Source organism: Salmo salar, chromosome 20 (assembly GCF_965601325.2).
Source record: "Salmo salar chromosome 20, fSalSal1, whole genome shotgun sequence".
In the NCBI taxonomy this organism is placed as follows: Eukaryota; Metazoa; Chordata; class Actinopteri; order Salmoniformes; family Salmonidae; genus Salmo; species Salmo salar.
The window spans coordinates 33,804,727-33,825,455 of NC_138310.1; the positions used below are offsets into that span (position 1 = coordinate 33,804,727).

Here is a 20,729-nt window from a genome sequence, read left to right on the forward strand (position 1 = left end):
TATCTATGCAAGAATCGCTTGACGCTACGAAACCACACTGTCTAGAGATTTCTGTCAAACATATGAACTGACTGAGATGTTTGTCATTTCACTTTGATATTTCTGTAACTGGTATAGGCAAATTTCCAATCATGAGCCAACTATTTACTATGAGTCTGTCAGAAAAACAGCACAGGACATAATGCAGTACAATACCTAGCCCACTGTGATAACATAAGCTACTGTACCTACAGTGTTAATGCAAACTATTTCTTCACAGTCTATAGTAACCATTTCAAAAATCTAATCAAAAATCAAATAAAACTTTATTTGTCACATGCACTGAATACAACAGGTGTAGATCTTAGCATGAAATGCTTACTTACAAGCCTGTAAGACAACAATGCAGTTAAGAAAAATAAGAGTGAAGAAAAAGATTTACTAAATAAACTAAAGTAAAAAATAAAAGAGCAACAATAAAATAACCATACACAGGGGGTACTACCGAGTCAATGTGTGGGGGTACCGGTTAGTCGAGGTAATTGAGGTAATATGTACATATAGGTAGGGGTAAAGTGACTATGCATAGATAATAGATAATAAACAGCGAGTAGTAGCAGCGTAAAAAAAAAGGGGGGTAGGGGGGTCAATGCAAATAGTCCGGGTAGCCATCTGATTAGCTGTTCAGCAGTTTTATGGCTTGCCGTGCGGTAGCAGAGAGAACAGTCTATGACTAGGGAGTCTTTGGCAATTTTTAGGGCCATCCTCTGACACTGCCTGGTATAGAGGTCCTGAAGGGCAGGAAGCTTGGACCCAGTGATGTACTGGGCCGTACTCACTACTCTCTGTAGCGCCTTGCGGTCGGAGGCCGAGCAGTTACCTTACCAGGCGGTGATGCAACGGGTCAGGATGCTCTCGATGGTGCAGCTGTAGAACCTTTTCGGGGATCTGAGAACCCATGACAAATCTTTTCAGTCTCCTGAGGGGGAATAGGTGTTGTCGTGCCCTCTTCACGACTGTCTTGGTGTCTTTGGACCATGATAGTTTGTTGGTGATGTGGACACCAAGGAACTTGAAGCTCTCAACCTGCTCCACTACAGCCCCGTCAATGAGAATGGGGAAGTGCTCGGCCATCCTTTTAGTCCATGATCATCTCCTTTGTCTTGATCACGTTGAGGGAGAGGTTGTTGTCCTGGCACCACACTTCCAGGTTTCTGACCTCCTCCCTATAGGCTGTCTCATCGATGTCGGTGATCAGGCCTACCACTGTTGTGTCGCCGGCAAACTTAATGATGGTGTTGGAGTCATGCTTGGCCACGCAGTCGTGGGTGAACAGGGAGTACAAAAGGGGACTAAGCTCGCACCCCTGAGGGGCCCCCGTGCTGAGGATCAAGGTGACAGATGTGTTGTTTATCGCCTACCCAAACCACCTGGGTTTGGCCCATTAGGAAGTCCAGGATCCAGTTCCAGAGGGAGGTGTTTAGTCCTTAGTTTAGTGATCAGCTTTGAGGGCACTATGGTGTTGAATGCTGAGCCGTAGTCAATGAAAAGCATTCTCACGTAGGCATTCTTTTTGTCCAGGTGGAAAAGGGCAGTGTGGAGTGCAATAGAGATTGCATCATCTGTGGAACTGTTGGGGCAGTATGCAAATTGGAAGGGGTCTAGGGTTTCTGGGATAATGGTGTTGATGTGAGCCATGACCAGCCTTTCAAAGCACTTCTTGGATACAGACATGAGTGCTACGGGTCGGTAGTCATTTAAGCAGGTTACCTTCGTGTTCTTGGGCACAGGGACTAAGGTGCTTGAAACATGTAGGTATTACAGACTCGGACAAGGACAGGTTGAAAATGTCAGTGTAGACACTTGCCAGTTGGTCAGCGCATGCTCAGAGTACAGGTCCTGGTAACGTCTGGCCCTGCAGCCTTGTGAATGTTGACCTGTTTAAAGGTCTTACTCACATCGGTTACGGCGAGCGTGATCACACAGTCGTTCAGGCAGAAGATGTGTTATATTTAATTTAAAAATATAAGACAATGTTTATATGACCCCCTTTCAAAGCCTCTTATTCACCACTTTCTTGCAGGTAAAGTATACCCCTTTTATACATCTGTGAGTAATGGCAAATTGGGAGGAGTGGGGGGTGTTGTTAAACCATGGGGTCAATTTGCATTTCAAATTAGGGAGGTGTTAAACAATGGAAATGTTAATGATTTTATTGACAAAGACGCAGAGAACCATTCACAAATGCAGGAATCATGACTAGGTCTACAGATGAGTTTTAATTTACCAAGTTGAATTATATATATTTTTACCATGTTCAGATATACAAAAATCATGTATAAAAAAAGCAGGCATGGTAAAATAGTGGGATTTGTGTCTGTATATGAAAGGTATATAAGAAAAACAACCAATAATATTGACATATTATTATAATACTTGGCTCACTGTGACAACATAGTTTACAGTACATATAATGCCAAATGCATTCACACAGGCCCACATTAATCACACATTCCCATACGAAGAGACAAAGAAGATCAAACTTTTGTATGAATCTATTTGTATGAAATGTCATGGGAATGTGGGATTATCAAATCGAGTTTCTTTCCTGTACCTAATAATCACCCCACCGAATCTACCAATCGTAATCCCATGTGTTGTATGTTTACTCTTTGAGATCTGTTGTTTTCTTCCCCTCCATCATGCAATATCATCATACAATATTTAGTCCTTGCTCGTCGTCATCAGACAGACAGATAGACCTCTATTGTGTTAACAACAAAGTCCACTTACTACAACAAATCACAATAATGGTATAATATTCATAGACTATGCATATCTTCTTCTAATGTCATAGCGTGAAGTTACCATTACTCATCTGTAACGTGACTTTTGGGACTATCGGGTAGCCGAGTTCGGGCAATGCACAGGGGGTGTGTATGGATGGGGACCTGTTTATGCCTTTATATCATCCCTGGTCGGTCCCTACAGTGATACGTACTGCAGAAGTATGGCACACTGCAGTGTAGCGGCAGACTACACCACCGGTATTCCACTGGAATATCTGCTTGCCAGCGCCACGACCAACCCATATCCCTGTCTCTCTGCTGACTATTTTACATCTGTACAAACTTCTACATATCGAGAGTTGTGCAGTTCTGCGTCGGAGAGACGTCGAGAGAGCACCAAGGCCAGGTTTTTTTCTTTGGAAGTGAATCTTATTTGCGAATTATTTCCTCCTTGGTTTCGTATTACAGAGGGAGTGAGTGAAGCAGCGCGAGTATCGCTATGTAAACTAACTGCATCATGACATGTTTTACCGATGTTTCGCAAAACATCTAAAGGAAAAACGCGAACGAATAGCCTTCAGCTGACATTTGTTAGTATGTGGAATAATTTGTAACTAACTGAATCGTCCAAAAACAAAGCCGTGATAGCGGAAAGGAAAAGGATACGGTGTCTGTCGTTAGTTTACGCGGAGGGAACTGACATTATTATCACCACAGCTGCTCTGAACAGAGGACCATAAGTGAACGAATACTACGGTAAGTTTGTTGCAATCATTGCAACATTATTACAATCATATGAGCGTTATCCTGTATGTCGGATACATTGTGAGACTGCCTAATATTTCCTCTTTAAAGTAACCGAATAGGGGGAAGAAAATTAGAAAAACATCTGATTCTGTCGTTGGCTTAGTCGGCAGGGCTCCAACTGTTGCCCGAAGCTTTAAAGGTAGTCTAATACCGGGTTATGCGCACACTGGACAATATTTTAAAACAATTTAATTGCGTATTGATGCAACTTTATCTCTGTTTAGTCCACTGTAAACATAGCGCACTGCGTTTGGGAAGCAGTTGGAAGCGAATCAAATGTTTTTTGTTCCAAAACCACATTTAAATCCTGATTTAGACCATGTATATTCGACACAGTTAGAGATCATCTGGAGAGACGTTTTCCCCATTTTTCTCTACATATTCACTCGACTTGTATATTTGATGTGTGTCGCGTTTGTAGTGAGGTATATCATTGGAACTCTTGGAACAAAACAGTCTGTATTCTATTCAAATTCGGGCATAGAGGACCTGAACTGTTATAGCCATTTGAATAAACTGGATTGCAAAACAGCCACTGCAATTAGCTTGGATTCGAAATAACCATCACGTGTCTTAACATGCCTATGTTGTTGTCACCTTATGGCTGTTTTGGAGAGGACTTTATTTAAACGGTTATTACAGGGTTCATCGACTAGATTCAGCCACGGGACGATTTTTTTCTTGGACGGATGGTCAAGGGGCCAGAACATAATTACAAATCATATGTAGACTGCAAATTCAGCGCAAGAAGACCATAATATATAATATTTGACTAAAACATAATACATTCAAACCTTGCTTACATTTGTGTTATCGCATATATCTCTCTATTATGAGTGGGAATACTTTGGAACATATTTTTTTTAAATCACTTGGAGCTGGTGTTTTTACAGTCTTTTGTGTTCTACTATAAAATCAAATCAGCAGTGGGCCAAATTCCTCCAGTGGGCCGCCAGGTGGGGAACCCTGCATTATTACAATTCTCCAGTTCACAGTGACTTAACACATTCATTCGGCCTCTTGTTTTGTCTTGCTTTCTTTTTAACGATAATGAAGTAAGTGTTAGCTTCGGCTGGCAGATTACAGTAATTAGGCTACAGCATGGCCAGACCAGTGTGAGCAGAACGGTTGAACTGACTAGCTGGACAACAAGGTTTGTGCATGGGGATATGTGGTGACTGTATTCCTAACGACTGGTGCTGGTTCAGTTTAGTTCATTACATTTAAGAATAGGACTGGGGAAGGGAAAGCTGAAGTTCCTGAAAATTAAGACAACCAGAGTTAAATGGGGAAACCTAGTGAGGTATAGGGAATGGTAAGAATATTATCATGTAATTATACTAGTCTCTGTCTGTGTGCGTACATGCGCCACCCCCACACCGAAATATAATGCAACATGGAAATTACAATGCCCATCTTGTTAGTGATGATCATCAAATCAAATATTATTGGTCACATACACATGGTTAGCAGATGTTATTGCGAGTGTAGCAAAATACTTGTGTGTATGCCTATTTACCACACTTCTCCAGAGCATGTGTGTGTCCATTTGGCAGGCAGGGGAAATGGTGGTGGAAGCAGGCACACTCAGCTCCCTCCCTCACCCCAGATGTTAAAGTGTCTATTGAGAGTCCGATTTGGCTCCTGCCGGGTTGATCTCTTCATTGTTACCACACAATGGGCCCCACATCCTGCTGCCTGCCCCTCCTCCTAGGCCCAGAACCCCAACTCTTCAGCCCCCTCTCAGCCTCGCAGGCAGCCTCATGGTTGGCCTATAAAGAGCTTTTAATACTGTGATACCGTCATTCTTTAGGTTAAGCAGCAAGAGATGGATTTGTAATGGCTTGGCCCTCTTTATCTCCATTTTTCACAGCTAGCATGTGTTTGGTTAAGCTGAAGCTGGAGTTAGCTGAGACGTGGGTGCAGAGTGGTGGTTGCATCATGCCTGGGAGGCTGGGACATACTGTAGTCTACATGGAGCACCAACAGATGTCCTGTCTCTGGCTGCTAAAGCGTATTCTGTCATCCCTGTGCCACTTGTGACATTTAAATGCAACCGATACTGTAGTGAAGGACCACGCGTGGCAAACTGCCATGCAAACACGTGAATGCATGTGAATTACATGGTTAAATACATCTCTTTACTCTCCCTTGATGATGCTAGAGGTGACATAACACCTCCATATATATGCATGACTGGTTTCAGCATGTTTTGTTCGCAGTTCGCAGGCACTGATCTGTTTGATTGAGATTTACTGCACAGCTCAGTGAGCAACAGTTAGATTTTACCTCTGTGCTGCCACAGCAATCTGGGGACGAGATTAAAAAAGAGCCCCTCTCTTCACAAACTGTTTCATTGCTTTCCTTTGGAAGGATTGGACCCTTCTCCATCTTTTACTTTTCATTCCTCTCCTATCCCTGTCTCTCTGTCAGGTCTCCTTTTCCCCTAATTTTGGCCCTGTCTCTCTCCTCCACCATCCTTCCCTCCACTCTGTCCATCCTCTGACCCTGTCTCCCATCCTCTCTCCATTCTCCCATTCTCTCTCCATCCTCCCATCCTCTCTCTATCCTACCATCCTCTGACCCTGTCTCCCATCCTCTCTCCATTCTCCCATCCTCTCTCCATTCTCCCATCCTCTCTCCATCCTCCCATCCTCTCTCCATCCTCCCATCCTCTCTCTATCCTACCATCCTCTCTCTATCCTACCATCCTCTGATTCTGTCTCCCATCCTCTCTCCATCCTCCCATCCTCTCTCCATCCTCCCATCCTCTCTCCATCCTCCCATCCTCTCTCCATCCTCCCATCCTCTCTCCATCCTCCCATCCTCTCTCCATCCTCCCATCCTCTCTCTATCCTACCATCCTCTCTCCATTCTCCCATCCTCTCTCCATCCTCCCATCCTCTCTCTATCCTACCATCCTCTGATCCTGTCTCCCATCCTCTCTCCATCCTCCCATCCTCTCTCCATCCTCTCTCCATCCTCCCATCCTCTCTCCATCCTCCCATCCTCTCTCCATCCTCCCATCCTCTCTCTATCCTACCATCCTCTGATCCTGTCTCCCATCCTCTCTCTATCTTCCCATCCTCTCTCTATCTTCCCATCCTCTCTCTATCTTCCCATCCTCTCTCTATCCTCTCTCTATCCTCCCATCCTCTCTCTATCCTCTCTCTATCTTCCCATCCTCTCTCTATCTTCCCATCCTCTCTCTATCTTCCCATCCTCTCTCTATCTTCCCATCCTCTCTCTATCTTCCCATCCTCTCTCTATCTTCCCATCCTCTCTCTATCTTCCCATCCTCTCTCTATCCTCTCTCCATCCTCCCATCCTCTCTCTATCCTACCATCCTCTGATCCTGTCTCCCATCCTCTCTCCATCCTCCCATCCTCTCTCCATCCTCTCTCCATCCTCCCATCCTCTCTCCATCCTCCCATCCTCTCTCCATCCTCCCATCCTCTCTCTATCCTACCATCCTCTGATCCTGTCTCCCATCCTCTCTCTATCTTCCCATCCTCTCTCTATCTTCCCATCCTCTCTCTATCTTCCCATCCTCTCTCTATCCTCTCTCTATCCTCCCATCCTCTCTCTATCCTCTCTCTATCTTCCCATCCTCTCTCTATCTTCCCATCCTCTCTCTATCTTCCCATCCTCTCTCTATCTTCCCATCCTCTCTCTATCTTCCCATCCTCTCTCTATCTTCCCATCCTCTCTCTATCCTCTCTCTATCCTCCCATCCTCTCTCTATCCTCTCTCTATCCTCCCATCCTCTCTCTATCCTCTCTCTATCCTCCCATCCTCTCTCTATCCTCTCTCTATCCTCCCATCCTCTCTCTATCCTCTCTCTATCCTCCCATCCTCTCTCCATCCTCTCTCAATCCTCCCATCCTCTCTCCATCCTCCCATCCTCTATCCATCCTCTCTCTATCTTCCCATCCTCTCTCTACCTTCCCATCCTCTCTCTATCCTCTCTCTATCCTCCCATCCTCTCTCTATCCTCTCTCTATCCTCCCATCCTCTCTCTATCCTCCCATCCTCTCTCTATCCTCTCTCAATCCTCCCATCCTCTCTCCATCCTCTCTCAATCCTCCCATCCTCTCTCCATCCTCCCATCCTCTATCCATCCTCCCTATGCTCTCTTTATCCTGGTGTGTAATGAGTGGGATGGTCTTGTATCAGCTCTGTAGCAGGTCGGAGAGGACAAGAGTGCAGTCAGTGCCAGTGGCTGGAGCTGTTATGGTGCGAGGCAGGCCAGCTGAGAGGTCTGTGGAACAGGAGCAGATGGGTCATCTGGATGTGTGTGTGAGGCCTTAAGAGAAGTGGAAGGGGGTTGGGCTGGGGCTGGACACAGCATTATGTGTAGAGAAGCAGGGGGGGGGGGGGGGTGTATTTTAAGAGCACCATGGGGAGGGCTAGGAGTTGGGGGCTGATATAGGCCTGTGTTTTGATGGTGCTCCCAGAGGCCTGCGTGCTGGAGGGAGGCTGCTCTGTGTGCACAGCTGTGGGCCAGAGAAAGAAACACTCATCGAATGACTGTGAAGTGTGGCTGGGTTCTCTCTGCAACACACACACACACACACACACACACACACACACACACACACACACACACACACACACACACACACACACTGACTTGTATAACTAACCTTGTGGGGGGACACATTTCAGTCACATTCAAAATCCTATACCTAACCATAGTTCCTAACCCTAGTTTCTATCCCTAAAACTAACCCTAAACCTAATTCTAACACTCATTTGAACCTTAACCCCTAAACCCCCTAGATAGCATTTGACCGTGTGGGGACTAACAAAATGTCCCCAGATGGTCAAAATGTTCTTTGTTTACTATCCTGCAGATATCCCCACAAGTATAGTTAAACACACGCACTCACTCACTCACACACACACACACACACACAAACACACAAACACACACACACAAACACAAACTACAGGCCATTACACAGTAGGCCTCAGGGCTGGTTAGCATAGGAGCGGTCCTGTGAATAAATCACGCTGGTGGTTTCTGGCACCGGTTCTGATTCTACCCTCCTAGCTCTACAAAAGATGAGAAGCTTTGGTCTGTCTTCTTGGTCAAAATACCCAGAGGATGTACACTGTAGTTGGAGTTATTGAGCTTTAGAGAAACCCTCCCACTCCCTACGCAGTTCATAACAAGTCCAGTATTCTGACTGAGGCATTACATTATTTATGGGAGAGAGAGCAGAGGTGGAGAGAGCAATGACCTGCTTCTTTGTTACTAGCTGACCAATACTGACCATCTGCTGTTTCCCTGTCCTCCCTCAAGGCTCCCAGACTGTGTTGGTGGGGGGGGGGGGGTTGGGTCAAGTGCATGTGCAGGTGTTTGTGTTATTTTATGAGCATTTGTGTGTGAGCTTTGCCTGGCATAATGCTATTGTTTGATCGTAGTTTGTGTGCTAAACCTTCTCATAACAGCTTCTGAAAACAACCTTAAATGGGGTCACCTTTTATTTCTTCCATTTGTCTCATCTCAGCATTTGCTTGGTGTGCTCCCCTGAAGCAGCTGGAAGCTAGGTTGTATTAGAGACAGTTGGGCAATGATTTCCTTTGTGCCAAAGGCTTGCCAACAAGCTCCGGCAGTATTAGGCCTACGTACTGTGTCGCTGCGTCCCAAATGGCACCCTCTTCCCTATAATGTGCACTACTCTTATGTAGGGAATAGGGTGCCATTTGGAACGCACCCATAGTAATTATTCACTGGAATGTTGTTCAGAGAGGAGGTAGATGGTGGAAGCCCTGCTGTTGTTCACCTTGAACAGATGTTTTCAGCAGCCTGTCTTTCTAACGTGCATTGTGTTTACTGAGCACCAATGTAATGGTTATCTTTTCTACCCTAGTTTATGAGATTTGCCTGTGTGTGTGTGGTTGTTGTGTGTGGTTGTAGTGTGTGTGGTTGTGTGTGTGGTTGTTGTGTGTGTGCCTGCATGTCTGCGTGTAAACATGGTGGTGCTGGGGTAGGAGTGTGTGTGTATTGTGTCTAGCCTGACTGTGGGCCCTTCATTGTGTATGCAGACTGTGGTCCATGCCGATGAACAGCAGGAGACGAGCCCATTTTCCCAGTTGAGCATCGCAGTTTGTTTTTATTAGAGCCTTTTTGGGCATTGTTCTGTTCCGATATAGTTGCCTTGCCTTCCCGTGTGACTGCGCTACCAAGCCGTTAGCAGCAGGAAGTGCCAGGAGCACGCCTGTTACACACTCACTAAAACACACACACACACACACACACACACAAAATAACAATAAAAAGTAGCCCTGCAGCTGGTATGGAGCAGGAGCTTAGCCAGGAAGGAGTGAGGCTGAGCTGGGTTGAGTTGTAGGCCTTTTCTCCAGGGGAGAGCCGGAGCAAAGAGGAGGAGGAGAGTGGGCGGAGGCACAGGGCCACAGCTTATCACTGGGTCTCACCCTTTAGAGACCCAGCCAAACCCCAGCTGAGCTTCAGCCACCATGGCTGGACTGAGACAGCTTATCTCTCAGGGTGTGGTGAGTTGGCGAGTGGTGTTAGCCTAGCCTAGCGCCTCCTGTTGGCAGCCTAATGCCAGTCCAGTCCAATGTCAATGCTCCCTTTCCCAGCTGCGTAAACTGCAGGCAGGGCCAATGCCAGATCTAGGTCCAATAATGGGGCTGTTGTTAGGGGTGTTGGGGCCAGGCCCGTCGCTGTGGCGATGGGGGCCCCACAGGGGTGTGTGTATGTGTTTACGCCCTTGTCCTCCCAGCCTGTAGCAGCCTGACCTCAGACCATGGGCTGGCTGCACCCTGCAGACTCCATGCTGATCTTTTCCAGCCACTGCACCCTATCTGGCTCACTGAGATGGAGGGAGGCAGTGGGAAGGGGGGTGAAAGACAAAGGGAAAGAGGGTGAGGGAATTGAGGGAGTGAGAAAGATGGAGAGAGATGGTGAGGAGGGAGAACAATATTGATAGGGAGAGAGAGAGAGACAGGAAGGGAGAAAGAAAGAGAGGGAGAGACAGGAAGGGAGAAAGTGAGGGAGAGCGGGGGAGGATGAACTCAAAGACCTCAATATATATAGTAGGAAGAAAGACGGAGTGAGAAATGAAGAGGAGGAGTTGAGGGAGATGGAAGAGAGAAACAGGTGACACAGACCTGGGGAGAGTGAGAGGAGGTCAGACAGAAAGAAATGGAGTGAGGGAGGGCAGACAGAAAGAAATGGAGTGAGCGAGGGCGGAGAATAGCCTTGCACATAGGTTCTGAGAGAGTTAGATAAGGCTGGACCAGCAGTCAACAATTCCACCATCAATCTCCGACCTAGCTCTCTCCCTCTGCTTTCCTCTCTTTTCTCTCTCCTTTTCTCTTTCTCCCACAATCCCTGTATATGTAATAGACCCTTTCCTGTGCCGCCTTCCCTCCCTCCCTCCCTCCCTCCCTCCCTCCCTCCCTCCCTCCCTCCCTCCCTCCCTCCCTCCCTCCCTCCCTCCCTCCCTCAGCACATAGACACACTGACTCGTGGCATATGGAACAGTATATCTGGGAGATTATGTTTTGTGCCTATTAAGCAGTCTCTTTTTTTCCTGAAAAAGGAGAGAGAAAGGCAAACTGTTATTATTATGATATTTTACCAGCACTGAGCCCAGGTCAGGCCCATAGTGGCAGGAGACCTAGACCGTTGGTAGCTGGGAGGAGTGAGTTAGTTATTTTGTGCTCGCCCCCTCCTGCTAAGCTCTTAAACCTGCTGCTTCTACACATCAAAAAATCAATAAAGTGTCTCTTTAAAAGCGGCCTGAGAAATAATGGATGAGAGAGACCAAAATGCAGATGGATACCTCCCATCGGTTAGATGGGATGAGAGAGACCAAAATGCAGATGGATACCTCCCATCGGTTAGATGGGATGAGAGAGACCAAAATGCAGATGGATACCTCCCATCGGTTAGATGGATGAGAGAGACCAAAATGCAGATGGATACCTCCCATCGGTTAGATGGGATGAGAGAGACCAAAATGCAGATGGATACCTCCCATCGGTTAGATGGGATGAGAGAGACCAAAATGCAGATGGATACCTCCCATCGGTTAGATGGATGAGAGAGACCAAAATGCAGATGGATACCTCCCATCGGTTACCTTTTCACCTCTGTTTTACCTCTTTTTATCTCCTCATCCTCTCTCTTCCTCCTCTACCTCTCTCTCTCTCTCTCTCTGTGTGCCTGGGAAACATTTAAGGGGGCCAACCTGTAAAGTAAACACATTCAGTTTGTCCCCTATTAAAATTCTCAGTGTTCCAGCCTCAGCTGTGCTGAGGTCTATCTACTGATGAACTGTGATTTGTGTGCCAGGATTCAATTCCTTAAATTTGTCATTCGCTCCCTGTGGGAGAGGGCCCTCTTTTTAATGAATTTATGTTGAATGACATTCGCTGTGTGTTTCTGTCTGTGTGTGGCAGTCAGCAACCCAGCAGGGTCTCAAGGGTGCGGCCGATGTGTGTGTACATGTTGTCTATGTGTGTGTGACCTACTGTGCTGTATTATGTTGTACTATGCTGTGTAGACGTTTCCTTTGTTCTGCTGTGTGTGTGGCTGGTCGCTGGCTGCTCCACCCGGGGTTAACATTACCATTGTCTGCTACGCAATGTAGTGAGCCGCCCTGCAGAGAGAGAGAGCTGTATTGAGTCGTGTTTCTATGTGCTGTATGACAGTGCTCGTAGTGTTTCTCTGTGCTGTATGACAGTGCTCGTAGTGTTTCTCTGTGCTGTATGACAGTGCTCGTAGTGTTTCTCTGTGCTGTATGACAGTGCTCATAGTGTTTCCCTGTGCTGTATGACAGTGCTCATAGTGTTTCTCTGTGCTGTATGACAGTGCTCATAGTGTCTGTTTGAGCTCCATGGTACATCACCAGCTGATGGCCACTCGCTGCATATTGTGGGGAACCAGTCCACTAACGTTTCCCCCACAACCTCCTATGGTGTTGTGCTCTGCACAGATTGTATGTGAGCGTGTGTCTCACACGGTGTTTTATCTACATTGAAATGTGGCTGTGTATGTGTGTGCTTGTGTGTATGTCGTGTGTGTTGTGACTTCAGCGAGTCCACAGTGCCTTATTGACAGGTTTATGAGTCCTCTTCAGTGTGTTTTTCTCAGAAGGCAAATTAAGATGCAGAGTCACTGATAGACTGAGTCATCCTGACAGCAGCAGGGAGGGAGAGGGCTGAACGACTGTACACACTGATCCCCATCTATTGATCTTTATTCTCTCTCTCACTCACTCACTCACTCACTCACTCACTCACTCACTCACTCACTCACTCACTCACTCACTCACTCACTCACTCACTCACTCACTCACTCACTCACTCTCTCACACTCTCACACTCACTCATATATGCAACTATTGGGCCAATAAAAGTATTTTAAAATATAACATCTCTCACTTTCTAATTCTCTCTCTTACCTGTCTCCATGTCTCTCATGTACACATACACACACCACCCTTTTGTCCTCAATTCCACCTGGCCCATGCACAATGAGAACATCATGAGAGGTGGTGGTGTGATTCAGTGTATTGGACCAGCCAGCCCAGTAGCAGCAGCAGTAATATAGCAGCAACAGTGTATAGCAGCAGCAGTAATATAGCAGCAACAGTGTATAGCAGCAGCAGTAATATAGCAGCAGCAGTAATATAGCAGCAGCAGTAATATAGCAGCAGCAGTAGTATATAGCAGCAGCAGTAGTATGTAGCAGCAGCATGCAGCAGCAGTATATAGCAGCAGCAGTATATAGCAGCAGTATGTAGCAGTATATAGCAGCAGCAGTATATAGCAGCAGCAGTATATAGCAGCAGTATATAGCAGCAGCAGTATATAGCAGCAGAAATATATAGCAGTATATAGCAGCAGCAGTATATAGCAGCATATAGCAGCAGTGTCACGTCCTGACCAGTATAGGGGTTATTTGTTATTGTAGTTTGGTCAGGATGTGGCAGAGGGTATTTGTTTTATGTGGTTCGGGGTGGTGGTTTGTTTAGAAGGGTGTTTGATTTATTATTTCTGGGTTTTGGGTTATGTTCTATGTGTTTGTAGTTGCCTTTGATTGAGAGTCCTATATATAGGGATGTGTTTTGTTTGTTAATTGTGGGTAGTTGTATTTCGCACTGCTAGTTGTCGTAGCCTGTGAAACTGTCATCTGTCGTTCTCTTTGTTTATTGTTTATCCGTGTTCACATTTATTTAATAAATAATAATGATGAACATGCAACCCGCTGCACCTTGGTCCTCTCTTCACGAAGACAGCCGTTACAAGCAGCAGCAGCATATAGCAGCAGCAGCATATAGCAGCAGCAGCATATAGCAGCAGCAGCATATAGCAGCAGCAGCATATAGCAGCAGCAGCAGCATATAGCAGCAGCAGCAGCAGCATATAGCAGCAGCAGCAGCAACATATAGCAGCAGCAGCAGCAGCAGCATATAGCAGCAGCAGCAGCAGCATATAGCAGCAGCAGCAGCAGCAGCATATAGCAGCAGCAGCAGCATATAGCAGCAGCAGCAGCATATAGCAGCAGCAGCAGCATATAGCAGCAGCAGCAGCAGCATATAGCAGCAGCAGCAGCAGCATATAGCAGCAGCAGCAGCAGCATATAGCAGCAGCAGCAGCAGCATATAGCAGCAGCAGCATATAGCAGCAGCAGCATATAGCAGCAGCAGCATATAGCAGCAGCAGCATATAGCAGCAGCAGCATATAGCAGCAGCAGCATATAGCAGCATATAGCAGCAGCATATAGCAGCAGCAGCAGCATATAGCAGCAGCAGCAGCATATAGCAGCAGTAGTATATAGCAGCAGTTTATAGCAGCAGTAGTATATAGCAGCAGTTTATAGCTGCAGCAGCAGTATATAGCAGCAGCAGTTAAAAAAACAAACATATTTCACCTTTATTTGACCAGGTAGTCCAGTTGAGAACAGGTACTCATTTACAACTGCAACCTGGCCAAGATAAAGCAAAGCAGAGCGACAAAAACAACACACAGTTACAGAGTTACACATGGAATAAACAGTTAATAACACAATAGGGGAAAAAATCTATAGACAGTAAGTGCAAATGAGGTAAGATTAGGGAGGTAAGGCAATAAATGGGCCGTAGTGGCGAAGTAATTACAATTTAGCAATTAAACACTGGAGTGATAGATGTGCAGAAGATGAATGTGTAAGTAGAGATACTGGGGTGCAAAAAATAAAAATAACAATATGGGGATGAGGTAGTTGGATGGGCTATTTACAGATGGGCTATGTACAGATGCAATGCAATCTGTGAGCTGCTCTGACAGCTGATGCTTAAAGTTAGTGAGGGAGATATGAGTCTCCAGCTTCAGTGATTTTTGCAATTCATTCCAGTCATTGGCAGCAGAGAACTGGAAGGAAAGGCGGCCAAAGTAGGTGTTGGCTTTGGGGATGACCAGTGAGATATACCTGCTGGAGCGCATGCTACGGGTGGGTGTTGCTATGGTGACCAGTGAGCTGAGATAAGGCGGGGCTTTACCTAGCAAAGACTTAGGTGACCAGTGGGTTTGGCGACGAATATGTAGCGAGGACCAGCCAACGAGAGCATACAGGACGCAATGGTGGGTAGTATATGGGGCTTTGGTGATAAAACAGATGGCACTGTGATAGACTGCATCCAATTTGCTGAGTAGTGTTGGAGGCTATTTTGTAAATTACATCGCCGAAGTCAAGGATCGGCAGGATAGTCAGTTTTACGAGGGTATGTTTGGCAGCATGAGTGAAGGATGCTATGTTGCGAAATAGGAAGCCGATTCTAGATTTAATTTTGGATTGGAGATGCTTAATATGAGTCTAGAAGGAGAGTTTACAGTCTAGCCAGACACCTAGGTATTTATAGTTGTCCACATATTCTAAGTCAGAACCGTCCAGAGTAGTGATGTCAGGTGGGCGGCAGTATATAGCGGCAGTATATAGCAGCAGCAGTATATAGCAGTATAGAGCAGCAGCAGTATATAGCAGTATAGAGCAGCAGCAGTATATAGCAGTATAGAGCAGCAGCTGTATATAGCAGCAGCAGTATATAGCAGCAGCAGTATATAGCAACAGCAGTATATAGCATATAACAGCAGCAGTATATAGCAGCAGCAGTATATAGCATATAGCAGCAGAGGCAGTAATTGGAACTGGTCTATTGATTTATTGGCAAGCAGGATAATGTGGTGTTAGGGTTCTCTCCCATCGCTTATTCAATCAATGGACTGCACAGGAGGACAGTGTTTAGCTTAGCACAGGAATCTCTCTCTTCATCTCCCTCTCTCTCTCAATCTCTCTTACCACTTCCCTCTGTTTCTTTCTTTCCAAATCTCAAAGGGTGGCTACTTTGAAGAATCTGAAATAAACAAATCAGAATGTATTTTATAACACTTTTTTGGTTACTACATGATTCCATATGTGTTATTTCATAGTTTTGTTGTCTTCACTATTATTCTACAATGTATAAAATAGCAAAAATAAAGAAAAACCCTAGAATGAGTAGATGTGTCTAAACTTTTGACTGGTACTGTACATAACTATTGATACTGAATCTTTGTGTCCGTGCTCCTGGGGCTTCTTTAACTGACCGCAGGCCAGCTTAGCACTTTATTCTTTCATTTTCAAACCCTTTTGCCACTAGTAAGCCACTCTACAGTTTTAGTTTTTACATTGCGGCAATAATAAAATGTGCTCTGTTGTTTTTACTTAAAGGGCCAGCCAATACTTTTTCTTCTTCTAGTTTGATACATACCACAACCACCTCCTACTCTTCCTCATGTGTCGTCCTCCTCATTCTTCTCCTCCTCCTCTTGTCTCCTAGTGGTTGCGGTCTTTTGAACGAGAAGAGAAATTTCCGATCATTACCGAGGGCCTTTCTATGGCGTCTATCGATCTCTTCGCAACTTAAACAGCATTTAATAGCTGGCGTTACATTTTAACATCATTTCACAGTGCATTCAGGACATTGATTCTCTAAGCTCTCCCCCACTGTAAATTGATAAGAGAGAGGGAGAGGGGGGAGAGAGAGAGAGAGAAAGAGAATAAGAGCAAGAGATATAGAGAAAGAGAGAGAGACGGATGAAGGAAGAGGAGGACTGTGTTAAAGTGTGTTTTATCTGATCACAGAGTCTGCCTCTAGTCCATCAGCTACTCAGTTACAGACCCACTGATTCCATCATAACCTGAAATATACCCAGTGTAATCGTTGGTATGATATGCATCTCAAATGGCACCCTATTCCCTACGGTCAAATCTACTGCACTACACAGTGCACTTCGGGAAGTATTCAGACCCCTTCCACATTTTGTTACGTTACAGCCTTATTCTAAAATTGATTAAATAAAAAATGAACGGAGCTAAAGTACAGAGAGATCCTTGATGAAACCTTGCTCCAGAGCACTCAGGACCTCAAACTGGGGCGAAGGTTCACCTTCCAACAGGACAATGACCCTAAGCACACAGCCAGGACAATGCAGGAGTGGCTTCGGGACAAGTCTCTGAATGTCCTTGAGTGGCCCAGCCAGAGCCCGGACATCAACCTGATCGAAGATCTCTGGAGAGACCTGAAAATAGCTGTGCAGTGACACTCCCCATCCAACTTGACAGAGCTTGAGAGGCTCAGCAGGTAGTCTAGTGGTAACCAAAAGGTTACTGGTTCAAATCCCCAAGCTCACAAACTAAACATCTGTCGTTAACCCACTGTTTCCCAGTAGGCAATCATTGTAATAAGAATTTGTTATTAACTGACTGAAAAATGGGAGAAACTCCCCAAATACAGGTGTGCCAAGGTTGTAGTGTCATACCCAAGTAGATGTGAGGCTAAAATCTTTGTCAAAGGTGCTTCAACAAAGTACTGAGTAAAGGGTCTGAAAACTTTTTTTATTTGATGCAAAAATGTCTAAAAACCTGTTTTTGCTTTGTCATTATGGGGTATTGTGTGTAGAAAAGAGGGGGGGGGGACAATTTTATACATTTTAGAATAAGTCTGTAACGTAACAGAATCTGGAAAAAGTCAAGGGATCTGAATACTTTCCGAATACACTGTATAGGAATAGGTTGCCTTTTGGGACGCAGATATTGAGAATGACACTCACGATGAAGTTGCACTTGGGCTGGAAGGTGAAGGTTCCACAGGTGTAGAGGTGGGTGTGGTTGTAGCGCTGCAGGAAGCGGATGTAGTTGAAGCACTCCTTCTGTGGGAGGGGAGATTAGAGGAGAATGAAGCCATGTGGAGACTGAAGGGTGTCATTAGGGCCGCAACCATGGACTAGGAGGTTAGACCAGGAATATAAATCAAGGCCTCAAGGTACGCAGTGTTACTGATTTTCTCTTCTCTCTGGTTAATTCATTTAATTAATCTCAGGTAATTGATTGATTCATATCATTGATTGGACACAGAGACCACTCTGTTGTGGCCCCAGGTCTGACTCAGTGCCTGATTTGAAGAGAAAGGATGAAAAACAGCATTGCTGCCAACCAGTGGTGGTTCTAGCTTGTATGGCTCCCTGGGGAACCCCCTCTTCAGCACCATTCTGCACTAACTGTCATTTTTATTCAGACATGTGAAACAACACAAATAAATAATAATAACATTTAAAACTATATAAGTATAAAAATATATACAAAAATAAGACTCATAAATATCAAAGAGAAGTAACAAAGAAAGGCTTCATTAAATAGTACCCGCAAAACACCAGTCTCAACGTGAACAGTGAAGAGACGACTCCGGGATGCTGGCCTTCTAGGCAGAGTTGCAAAGAAAAAGCCATATCTCAGACTGGCCAATAAAAATAAAAAATTATGATGGGCAAAAGAACACAGACACTGGACATAGGAACTCTGCCTAGAAGGCCAGCATCCCGGAGTCGCCTCTTCACTGTTGACGTTGAGACTGGTGTTTTGCGGGTACTATTTAATGAAGCTGCCAGTTGAGGACTTGTGAGGCATCTGTTTCTCAAACTAGACACTAATGTACTTGTCCTCTTGCTCAGAATTACTATTAGAAAAAATGGATTACCTTTGCTGTTCTTCGTCAGAATGCACTCCCAGGACTTCTTCTTCAACAACAAATGTTGTTTTGGTTCCAAATAATCCATAGTTATATCCAAATACCGATATACCTGCTGGAGCGCGTGCTAGAGGTGGGTGCAGCTATGGTGACCAGTGAGCGGAGATAAGGGGGGACGTTACCTAGCAGGGTCTTGTAGATGACCTGGAGCCAGTGGGTTTGGCGACGATTATGAAGCGAAGGCCAGCCAACGAGAGCGTACAGGTCGCAGTGGTGGGTAGTATATGGGGCTTTGGTTACAAAACGGATGGCACTGTGATAGACTGCATCCAGTTTGTTGAGTAGGGTATTGGAGGCTATTTTGTAAATGACATCGCCAAAGTCGAGGATCGGTAGGATGGTCAGTTTTACGAGAGTATGTTTGGCAGCATGAGTGAAGGATGCTTTGTTGCGAAATAGGAAGCCAATTCTTGATTTAACTTTGGATTGGAGATGTTTGATGTGAGTCTGGAAGGAGAGTTTACAGTCTAACCAGACACCTAGGTATTTGTAGTTGTCCACATATTCTAAGTCAGAACTGTCCAGAGTAGTGATGCAGGACAGGCGGGCAGGTGCAGGCAGCGATCGGTTGGAGAGCATGCATTTAGTTTTACTTGTATTTAGGAGCAGTTGGAGGCCACGGAAGGAGAGTTGTATGGCATTGAAGCTCATCTGGAGGGTTGTTAACACAGTGTCCAAAGAAGGGCCAGAAGTATACAGAATGGTGTCGTCTGCGTAGAGGTGGATCAGAGACTCACCAGCAGCAAGAGCGACATCATTGATGTATACAGAGAAAAGAGTTGGCCCAAGAATTGAACCCTGTGGCACCCCCATAGAGACTGCCAGAGGTCCTGACAACAGGCCCTCCGATTTGACACACTGAACTCTATCAGAGAAGTAGTTGGTGAACCAGGAGAGGCAATCATTAGAGAAACCAAGGCTATTGAGCCTGCCGATGAGGATGTGGTGTTTGACAGAGTCGAAAGCTTTGGCCAGGTCAATGAAAACGGCAGCACAGTATTGTTTCTTATCGATGGCGGTTATGATATCGTTTAGGACCTTGAGCATGGCTGAGGTGCACCCATGACCAGCTCTGAAACCAGATTGCATAGCGAAGAAGGTGCGGTGGGATTCGAAATGGTCGGTAATCTGTTTGTTGACTTGGCTTTCGAAGACCTTAGAAAGGCAGGGTAGGATGGATATAGGTCTATAGCAATTTGGGTCAAGAGTGTCCCCTCCTTTGAAGAGGTGGATGACAGCAGCTGCTTTCCAATCTATGGGAATCTCAGACGACACGAAAGAGAGGTTGAACAGGCTAGTAATCGGGGTTGCAATAATTTCGGCAGATAATTTTAGAAAGAAGGGGTCCAGATTGTCTAGCCCGGCTGATTTGTAGGGGTCCAGATTTTGCAGCTCTTTCAGAACATCAGCTGAGTGGATTTGGGAGAAGGAGAAATAGGGAAGGCTTGGGCGAGTAGCTGTGGGGGGTGCAGTGCTGTTGACTGCAGTAGGGGTAGCCAGGTGGAAAGCATGGCCAGCCTTAGAAAAATGCTTATTGAAATTCTCAATTATAGTGGGTTTATCGGTGGTGACAGAGTTTCCTATCCTCAGTGCAGTGGGCAGTTGGGAGGAGGTGTTCTTATTCTCCATGGACTTTACAATGTCCCAGAACTTTTTTGAATTTGTGTTGCAGGAAGCAAATTTCTGCTTGAAAAAGCTAGCCTTAGCTTTTCTAACTGCCTGTGTATATTGGTTTCTAACTTCCCTGAAAAGTTGCATATCACGGGGGCTGTTTGATGCTAATGCAGAACGCCATAGGATGTTTTTGGGTTGGTTAAGGGCAGTCAGGTCTGGGGAGAACCAAGGGCTATATCTGTTCCTGGTTCTAAATTTCTTGAATGGGGCATGCTTATTTATGATGGTGAGGAAGGCATTTAAAAAAATAACCAGGCATCCTCTACTGACGGGATGAGGTCAATATCCTTCCAGGATACCAGGGCCAGGTCGATTAGAAAGGCTTGCTCGCTGAAATGTTTCAGGGAGCTTTTAACAGTGATGAGTGGAGGTCGTTTGACTGTAGACCCATTA

At 45.5% G+C, this 20,729-nt stretch overlaps 1 protein-coding gene across 1 annotated transcript in view; it reads left to right on the top strand.

Annotated features, from left to right (window-relative positions):
• Positions 1 to 2,934: 2,934 nt before the first annotated feature.
• LOC106580489 (semaphorin-4C) overlaps positions 2,935 to 20,729 on the top strand; it is a 90,057-nt gene continuing 72,262 nt past the window's right edge. The window contains exon 1 of the mRNA XM_014161613.3: positions 2,935 to 3,524. The gene's annotated coding sequence lies outside the window, so the exon portion shown is untranslated. The remainder of the gene's footprint in view (positions 3,525 to 20,729) is intronic.